At 39.3% G+C, this 9,905-nt stretch overlaps 2 pseudogenes; both read right to left on the bottom strand.

Moving 5' to 3' along the window:
• The window catches only part of LOC102483785 (translationally-controlled tumor protein pseudogene), a 214,533-nt pseudogene that overhangs the window by 64,756 nt on the left and 139,872 nt on the right, over positions 1–9,905 (bottom strand).
• LOC102482519 (dehydrodolichyl diphosphate synthase complex subunit NUS1-like) lies at positions 1,337–2,829 on the bottom strand (annotated as a pseudogene).

The raw sequence follows: 9,905 nt of genomic DNA, 5'->3' as shown, positions 1-9,905 counted from the left end.
CACCACGCCACCTGCTGGCCCTAGTACCTTTTCTTTTTAATTTTGCCAGAAGGCATACATGGAAGGAGGAAGAGGGAGAAAGCACCACCCATAGAGCATGGTCACATTACAGTCTTTTCTCCTCTCTTTCTCCAGCCTGTGAGGATTTGAGGCATACATACACATATGCCTGGCATGTTTGTTCAAGTCACTGTTATAAGATTTAAATTGCACAGTCAGCCATGTGGGATCCTGCTCCCTTAACCCCTGGGCCACAGGGTAAGCTTCCCAAAAACTTTTCAATAGATTCTTTTTATTTTCCTTTTTCTCTTCTTTTAATTTTATTTATTTATTCATTTGCTTATTTTATTTTGACCAGAGAGAGACACAGAGAGAGAGAGAGAGAAAGAAAGCAAGACACCAGGTCTGGGACTTGAACCATGGTTGGCCATGTGGGAATGTCCAGCGCCTTAACCACCATGCCACCTGCTGGTCCCCAGGCATGAGTTTTAAGCCACCAGGTCCGGGATGTGAACTGTGGTCGACTACATGGGAGTCCAGCGACATAGCCATTACGCCAACTGCTGGTCCCCAGGAACAGATTATTTATTTATTTATTTATTTTTGGAGAAGTTTTTTTGCTATAGGACGCGTGCGCTCGCCAGACAGACAGAGACATAGAGATAGAAAGCGAGAAATCACCCCCCAGGGGGGATGGTCACGCTGCAATCCCTTCTCCTCCATCCTCCTCTCGGGATCTTGGGCACGCACCCACACGCGCCTGGCATGAGTTTTAAGCCACTGGGTCCGGGACGCGAACCGCAGTTGACTACGTGGGAGTCCAGCAACATAGCCATTACGCTAACTGCTGGTTCCCAGGAACAGATTATTTTGAGGAAAGGAATGCCTTGGTAACTTTCCTTAAATGTTTATCCAAACAAAGAAAAAAATAAAAATTTTCTTTCAGTTGTAAGGAAATTTTCCTTTAAAAACAATATCTTATATGCCTTCTTTTTTTAACTGCCTAATCTGATACTTAAAATTTTAAATTCTGCATTTCATTGTACTACAAGTTCCTTTTCAAATGATCTTCCACGACCCAGAACACCAGAGCAACATTCTTAAGTTGCACTATTTGATTATAGAGAAGTCAGAGAGGAAAATGGACGGATATCTGAAGACAGGTATTCTCACTGCTCCTAAGATAAGCAGGTTTTTAACATGTGAGAAACACAGAACTCCATTCCCCTGGAGCTCCTCAAACTCTGAATGCTTCCACTTAATAAATCAATATATTATTCTTAAAAATTAAAGTTTGGTCACTAGGAAAAACTGAACAAAAATGATTCCCCTCCCCCAAAACAACCACTGAAACAGCTCTAGTCATCCTCTTCTCCCCACAAAATCAGGGTAGTAAGTGAGGCTAAAGCCTTTAAATCTGAAATTTCCAGTCCTAAAACACTGCTGCTAGTTGCTCAAAGATGCAGGCCTATGTATTTCCTTCTCCAATACTTCCCTCATTTATAAGTTTATTTCCATACACATACATGCACACATACACACACGCACACACTCACTCAAGTAAGACACTTTTTTGTGTTTCTTGATAAATTATGAGCATTATGAACTAGGTGTGTACAGAGTTTCATAGGTGTTTTGTAAACATCAGAGTCACTGGGGTCCTTTACTCCAAAAGCCTGAAGTCAAGTTATGCAATCAGGGATCACTACTTTCCCAGATGCTGTTCACAGGTTGCATATTGATGAAGGGCAGATAAAAAGTCCTCATAGCTGATGTCTAGGTGGGAAGGCAAAGAGACAATAGTCAATCTGATGTGCCAGGGAAGAAAGCTTAATGTGCTGCCCAGAGGACCAAACCCAGAGGTTTTTGCTATAGGGCGTGTGCACTCGCCAGACAGAGAGAGACAGAGAGACAGAAAGTGAGAAACCACCCCCAGGGGGGATGGCCATGCCACATTCCCTTCTCCTCCATTCTCCTCTTGGGATCTTGGGCACGCACACACACACACCCGGCGTGAGTTTTAAGCCACCGCGGTCGACTACATCGGAGTCCAGCGACATAGCCATTAGCTAACTGCTGGTCCCAGAGGACCAACCTTCAATAGTAAATCAGGATCAGGACAACCATTTGAACTAAGTAAACTGTCTAGCATATTTACATCCAAATCCGTGGCTCTCTTTTGCTGCTGGCCTACTAACTGGCAAAAGTACTGAGCAGCTCTCACAATATCTACTTTTCCATCTTCTGGGGACAGCGCCTTAACTGCTGAATGGCAGTTTAAAACTTGATCATCTTTGCCATTACTGTTTCCAAACTCTGGTAAGTATTTGGAACAATCTAGGCCCAGAAGTTCCTGCTGTTATTTTAAAATTTCATCCTTCAATCTGGAATTATTTCTTTTGAAAATACCTTGATGGTCGTAGACGCTAATGTAGGAGATACCTACCTCCATACACCACACCACAAGGCTCGCGATGTCTGAGAAGCTGGGTTCTTGCTCCTCGGTGATCGCCAGGCCCATGTGCACAAGCAGTTTTTCCAAGGAACGGCTGTCTGAGAGCCAATGCAGCCAGGGGTGGAGGGCAGCCAGGCCCGGCCCCCACGTGGGTGCGGGTGCTGCTGGTGGTTCCTACCAACACCGGGTCTTGTGGAGCGTGAAGCCCAGCAGCACTAGGACTGCAGCAGAAGCGGTGACGGCAGAGCCACCAGATCCAGTTCCAGGTGCCCAACCGATCGGGGAACCAGGAGGTGAGCATGTGGTGCAGGCAGAGCAGCGCGTGCAGCAACCGCCACACCAGCTCATACAGCCCCATCATACTCTTGTGGCGCTTGGGCCACCTTTTCTCCCTATCGCCCTCACCCTTGTCATGCAGGCTTTTTATTCGCCCCTGCAGCGGGGACGGGCCATAACTCCGCATCCCCTCCCCCCCAAACCCTTTCCACTGCCAATACCTCACTTCGTCTGTGCAGCCATCCCCGCTCCCATTTAGGAGAGGCACAAACCCAGGCCCATTCTTGAGCTGTAAAATATTGCTTTCATGCAAAGCACATGCACACCACGTGGTTTTCATTTTTTACTTTAAAAAATGAGAATATGAATTTTTTATTGTCCTTTGTTCTGGCTTTTTAAAAATTTTTAATTTTCTTCTTTCCACTTCTCTTTTCTTTTTATTTTTATTTAGCTTCCTACTTTGGCTTCTCAGCCTCCACACATTGAATATCTAGACAGGTCTAAGTGAGCAGTATACAAACTTCTGAGTATTAGGGTCAGAATATTCAATTACTGCTGACTCTGACACACAAAGAATCAAAAACTAAATGGAAGAGAGATTGTAGATCACTTCCTCTTGCATGTCTTTGAATGCTCAGATTGAACTTCAAGAATTAGGAAGAAATGCACAACCCATCAGATGACCAGAAATCCCCACAGGAACCCAAGAAATAGGAGAAAGCACAAAAATACCTTTCCACCAAGGGAAAAGAGTAACTCCTCTTCATCCACAGAGAGTACTGATGGAAATGTCAGATAAAGAATTTAGAATGCTCATAGTGACAAAGCTAATAGAGATGCCAGAGAAGAGAGACAATGAACTCCAGAAGTTGCAAGAGAAAAGAGCTGACAATTTCCAGGAGGCGAGGAAGTTCTTGCACGATCTGAAAGAGGAAATACACACCATAAAAAAATGATCAAATGGAGCTGTTAGCGATGAAGAGTATAATACAGGAAATCAAAACCTCCTATGAAAGTAGCAAAAGCAGACTAGATCATACAGATATAGAAGACAGAATCATTGGCCTAGAAAAAATCCACCACAGAGGCTGAGAAAATAGCCTCCCCAAAATGAGAATAATGCACAAGAAATACTAGATGCCATTAAACATCCAAATAACTGAAAAATTGGTATCCCAGAAAGTGAAGAGATTCATAAGGGCATTGATAAACTATTCCATGAAATCCTAGAAGAAAACTTTCCAAACACAGAGAGGCATTCAAATATCCATAACCAAGAAACCCCAAAATCTTATTTGTCAGACTTTACCCACTACCTAGAGAAGACCAGGTACATACTAGCTAAACATCTGAACATTGTGAATTTTAAAGATTTCTTTGCACCTCACTGTAGTGGTTACAAAGAGAGTGAAATTTAACTTCATAAATCCAATTTCAAAACTCCTCCTGTGATTTCCACACTGGAGGACACAATAGAAGGGAGAAAATAGCAACAAATGATTTCACTTTAAGAGAAACACACGAGTGCACATTTACAGAATCCTTCTCTAACAAATTAGCCAAAACTGAATACATTACCAAATGACTAAAAGTTGGAGAAGAGCCTCAAGAATGAGAGAATCAAGTAATACATCTCCAGCAAGGGAAAACTGTAACTTGTTTACAAATAGGTAGAAATTAGAAGATATTACCGAAATGCCAGAAAAAGAATTTAGAATATTTATGGTAACAAAATTATATGAGATGCAAGAGAAAAGAGACGTTGAGCCCCAGGAGATGAGGAAGTCCTTCCATGATATGAAATAAGAATTGGACACCATAAATAAGAATCGAACAGAACTGTTAGATATGAAGGCTGTAATACAGGAAATCAAAACTTCCCTCAAAAGTATTAAAAGCAGGTTAGATCATGCAGAAGATCAAATCTCAGAAGTAGAAGACAAAACTTCTGACCAGAAAAAAATATTAAAAATATTGAGAAAACAGCCAAGAAAATGAGGATAATATATGAAAAATACTAGATACCATGAAACGCCCAAACACCCAAATAAGTGGTATTCCAGAAGGTGAAGAAACTAATAAAGACATTGATAAGCTATTTTATGAAATTATGGAATAAACTTTCCAAGTCTAGAGAGCCACTTGAACATGCAGACCAAAGAAATACAAAGAACCCCAAGTAGAATCAATCCGAGAAGATCCTGTCCATGGCACATTATAGCTAGATTGGCAAAAACTACAAAGACAAGATACTAAGATTAGCAAGCGAGAAACCTCAAATCACTTACAAAGGCTATCCCATCAGACTAACACCAGACCTCTCATTGAATACAATGAAAACAAGGAAAGAATGGTGAAATATATTCAAAGTGTTAAATGAAAAAAAAATTCCAACCAAGAATACTATACCCAGCAAGATTATCCTTCATATGGAAAAAGAAAATTAAAATGTTCTTGAATAAACAAAACCTGGAAGAATTTACCAACTCCAGACCAGCTCTTCAAGAAAGTCTGAAAGGAGTACTATACTAAGAAAAGTAAAGAGAGACAGACAGACATAACAGAACAAAAAACAACCAAGAATATGGCCAAATTAATGGTAGGGACAAGTCTGGAAATATCGATAATAATGTTAAATGTCAATGGATTAAATTCTCTGATCAAGAGACACAGACTGGCTGACTGGATTAAAAATACAAAGCCCTCCATCTGCTTCCTATAAGAAACCTATCTCATGGATAAAGATATACATAGATTAAAAGTGAAGGACTGGAAAAAGTTATTTCATGCAAATGGAAACCAAAAAAGAGTGGGAGTTTTTTTACTGACTTTGGACAAAAGAGGCTTTAAGATAAAAACCATAAAAAGAGACAAAGAAGGGCATTATATAACAGTAAAAGGGATAATTCACTAAGAAGATATAATGCTCATAAATATCTATGCACCCAACTGAGGAGCACCCAAATATGTAAAGGAAAGACGATTAAATCTAAAAGAAGAGACAGACTGTAACACAATGATTGTTGGAAATCTCAACACCCCACTATCTCCTTTTGACAGGTCAATGAGTCAAAAAATGAGCAAACAAGTTGAGGACCTAAATAATACCATAAATCAGATGGACTTGATAGACAGCTATAGAACTTTCCACCCAAAACCACAAAATACACTTTTTTCTCAGCCCCACATGATACCTTCTCAAAGATTGATCACATGATAGGGCAAAAAAACAGCCTTTATAGATTCAAAGGCATAGAAACTATATTCAGAATCTTCTCTGACCATGAGGGAATTAAATTTGATATTAATCTCAGGAAAAATCCTCGAAAGACACAAATACATGGAAACTAAATAACCTACTTCTGAATTTCTTCATGACTACTGAAGAGATTAAGACTGAAATAAAAAGATTCATGGAAACAAATGATAATGAATATACAAATTTTCATAATCTATAGGACACTGAAAAAGCAATCATAACAGGGAAGTTCATAGCAATTAGTTTGCATAAGAAAAAGATGGAAAGGTGGCAACAGGGCAACCTAACATCATGCCTCAGGGAATTGAAAAAACAAAAAGAAAAAAAAATTAAAAAAAATGCTAGGAGAAAAGGAATAATAAATATTTAAGCAGAAATAAATGAAATAGAAGTAAACGATCTATACAGAAAATAAATGAAAGCAAAAGCTGGTTCTTTGAAAAGATAAACAAGATTAACACATCATTAGCTAGAAAAATCAAGAAGAAGAAAGGAACCAGATACATCAAATTCGCAATGAATTAGGTAACATTACAACAGACATAATAGAAATGAAAAAACATCATTTGAAGATGCTGTGAGTGACTATATGGCAACAAAGAAGAAAGCTTGGATGAGATGGACAAATTTCTGGAAACATATAATTTACCAAGATTGACTCAAGAGGACATAGAAAGCCTGAATAGACCTATAACAAGCAATGAAATTGAATCAGTATTAAATAAACTCCCAACTGCATTTTACAGCACTTTTAAAGAAGAGGTAACCTCCATTCTACTCAAACTGTTTCTAGAGATCCTAAAGGGAGGAACCCTTCCAAATTCATTTTATGAAGCCTCCATTACCCTCATTCCCCAAATGGATAAGGATACGATAAAAAAGGAAAACTACAGACCTATATCCCTGATGAATATAGATACAAAAATTCTCAACAAGATACCTGCTAACTGTATTCAACATCATATAAGAAAGGTTATTCATAGGAACCAGCAGTTAGCGTAATGGCTATGCCGCTGGACTCCCACATAGTCGACCGTGGTTCGCGTCCCAGACCCAGTGGCTTAAAACTCACGCCGGGCGCATGTGCGTGCGTGCCCAAGATCACGAGAGGAGAATGGAGGAGAAGGGATTGTGGCATGACCATCCCCCCTGGGGGGTGATTTCTTGCTTTCTGTCTCTATGTCTCTCTCTGTCTGTCTGGCGAGCGCACATGCCTTATAGCGAAAAAATCTCTCAAAAAAAAAAAACAAAAGAAAGGTTATTCATCACGACCAGGTAGGCTTTATTCCTGGGAAGCAAGGGTGGTTCAATATACACAGAACCATAAGTATAATACACCATATTAACAGAAAGAAGATTAAAAACCTTATGATTATTTCAATTGATGCAGAAAAGGCATTTGTGAAAGTACAACATTCTTTTATGATTAAGACACTCAGGAAAATTAGCATAGAGGGATCATTTCTCAGCATAATAAAAAGCCATCTATGAAAAACCTACAGCTAACATTATACTGAATGGGGAAAAGCTGAAAGCTTTTCCACTAAAAACTGGTACAAGACAAGGCTGCCCACTCTCTCCACCCTTATTCTAGATAGTACTGGAAGTCCTAGCCAATGCGATCAGAAAAAAGAATAAAAGGCATTGAAAGAGGGAAAGAAGAGTTGAAATTATCTCTATTTGCACATGATATGAATATATACATGCAAGACCCAAAGATAGCCATGAAAAAACTCCTTGAAGTAATAAATGAATACAGTAAAGTGTCAGGATACAAAACAAACTTACAGAAATCTGTAGCATTTCTATGTACTAACAACAAGCAGATAGAGATAGAACTGAGGAAATAATCCCATCAACCATAGCCACAAAAAGTATAAAATACCTAGGAATAAATCTAACCAATGAAGTCAAGGACCCCTACAAAGAAAAGTATAAAAATCTTAAGAAGTAAATGAAAAATTACACAAAATAGTGAAAAAATATCCCATACTCCTGGATTGGAAGAATTAATATAATCAAAATGGCAATTTTATTCAAATTAATCTACATATTTAATGCAATTCCTATCAAATTACCAGAGATATTCTTCATAGATCTAGAAAAGACAATCATGGGGATTGTCTGGAATCATAAAAGACCCCATATTGCCAAAATCATCCTGCACAAGAAGAGTGGAGTGGGTGGTATCTCACTTCCTGACCCCAAAATATATTACAAAGCTATGAAAAAACAAAACAGTGTGATATTGGCACAAAAACAGACATGAGGACCAATGGAACAGAGTAAAGACCCCAGAAATAAATCCCAAAACAAACAGATAATTCATCTTTGACAATGGATACCAGTCAATTCAGTGGGAAAAGGAAAACCTCTTTAGTAAATGGCACTGAAAAAACTGGGTATCCACCTGCACAAAGATGAATCTGAACTCCTATCTGTACCCATTTAAAAAAAATAAACTCAAAATGGATCAAGGATTTAAGCCTAAGACTGCAAACTATAAAACTACTTGTGGAAAACACTAGGGAAACTCTGGGAGACACTGGGGTAGGCAAAGAATTCTTAAGCAAGACCTCCAAAGCACAGGCAATAATCCCCCAAATAGATGGGATTACATCAAATTAGGAAATTTCTGCACAGCAAAGGACATTATAATTAGTGTGAATTGACAACCCTAGGAATGGGAGAGAATTTTTGTTAACTGTGCCTCAGACAAGGGATTGATAACCAGAATACACAGGGAACTCAAGCGGCTTGCCTGAAAGAAAATGATTAACCCAATTAAAAGATGGGAAAATGAGCTGAGTAAACAACTCTTTAAGGAAGACATGTGAACAGCCAAAAAGCATATGAAAAAAATATTCAACATCCCTCATTGTAAGGGAGATGGAGATTAAAACCTCATTGAGATAGCACCTAACCCGTCAGAATAGCAAAGACTTAAAAAAAAAAAATAGTGCTGGAAGGAGAACACTCCTACACTGTTGGTGGGAGTGTAAATTGGTATAGCCACTGTGGAGAACAATATGGAGGTTCCTCAAAGACCTTCAAATAGAACTACCATATTATCCAGCAATTCCACTCCTGGGTATCTGCCAAAAGGACAAGAGAGCACTCAGTCGGAAAAGCGCTTGCTCATCTATATTCATTGCAGCCTTATTCATGATTGCTAAGACATAGAACCAACCCAAATGTCCAGAAACAGATGAATGGATTGAAAAATTGTGGCACATATACTCCATGGAATACTACTCAGCCACAAAAGACAAGTCCCTGGAATTTGAAAGAAAGTGGATGAATATGGAAGATCTGTTGCTGAGTGAATCAAGTCAGGCTATGAAAGAGAGACATTGTATGTCTCAACTTAACATATACCATCTGTCTGCACCCTTTGGTAGAGACTGAAAGACTGGAGGACATAATTGTTGACATAATTGACAATTGATATGGACACTAACGACAAAGTGGAAGGAGAGTGTGGGAGTAGAAGGGCTTAGAAAAGTAAATTTGGGAGGAACCAGCAGTTAGCGTAATGGCTATGTCTCTAAACTCTCATGTAGTCCACTGTGGTTCGAGTCCTGGATACGGTGCCTGAAACTTATGCCAGTGCATGTGCTTGCATGCCCAAGATCCCTAGAGGAGAATGGAGGAGAAGGGACTGCAGCATGGCCATCCCCTTTCGGGTGTGACTTCTCACTTTCTGTCTCTGTGTTTCTCTCTGTCTCTCTGGTGAGCGCACGTGCCCTACAACAAAAACCTCTTTAAAAAAAAGTAAAAAAGCTATTGAAAGTGACATAAAAAAGTGGAAGGACATCCCATGCTCCTGGATTGGCAGAATTAACATGATCAAAATGGCAATTCTACCCAAATTAATCTACATGTTTAATGCAATTCCAATCAAAATACCAGAGA

This window comes from Tupaia chinensis, unplaced genomic scaffold, assembly GCF_000334495.1.
Source record: "Tupaia chinensis unplaced genomic scaffold, TupChi_1.0 Scaffold145156_1, whole genome shotgun sequence".
NCBI classification, from domain to species: Eukaryota; Metazoa; Chordata; class Mammalia; order Scandentia; family Tupaiidae; genus Tupaia; species Tupaia belangeri.
The sequence above is the reverse complement of the archived record's forward strand: the minus strand, read 5'-3'. Positions and strand labels throughout refer to the sequence as shown.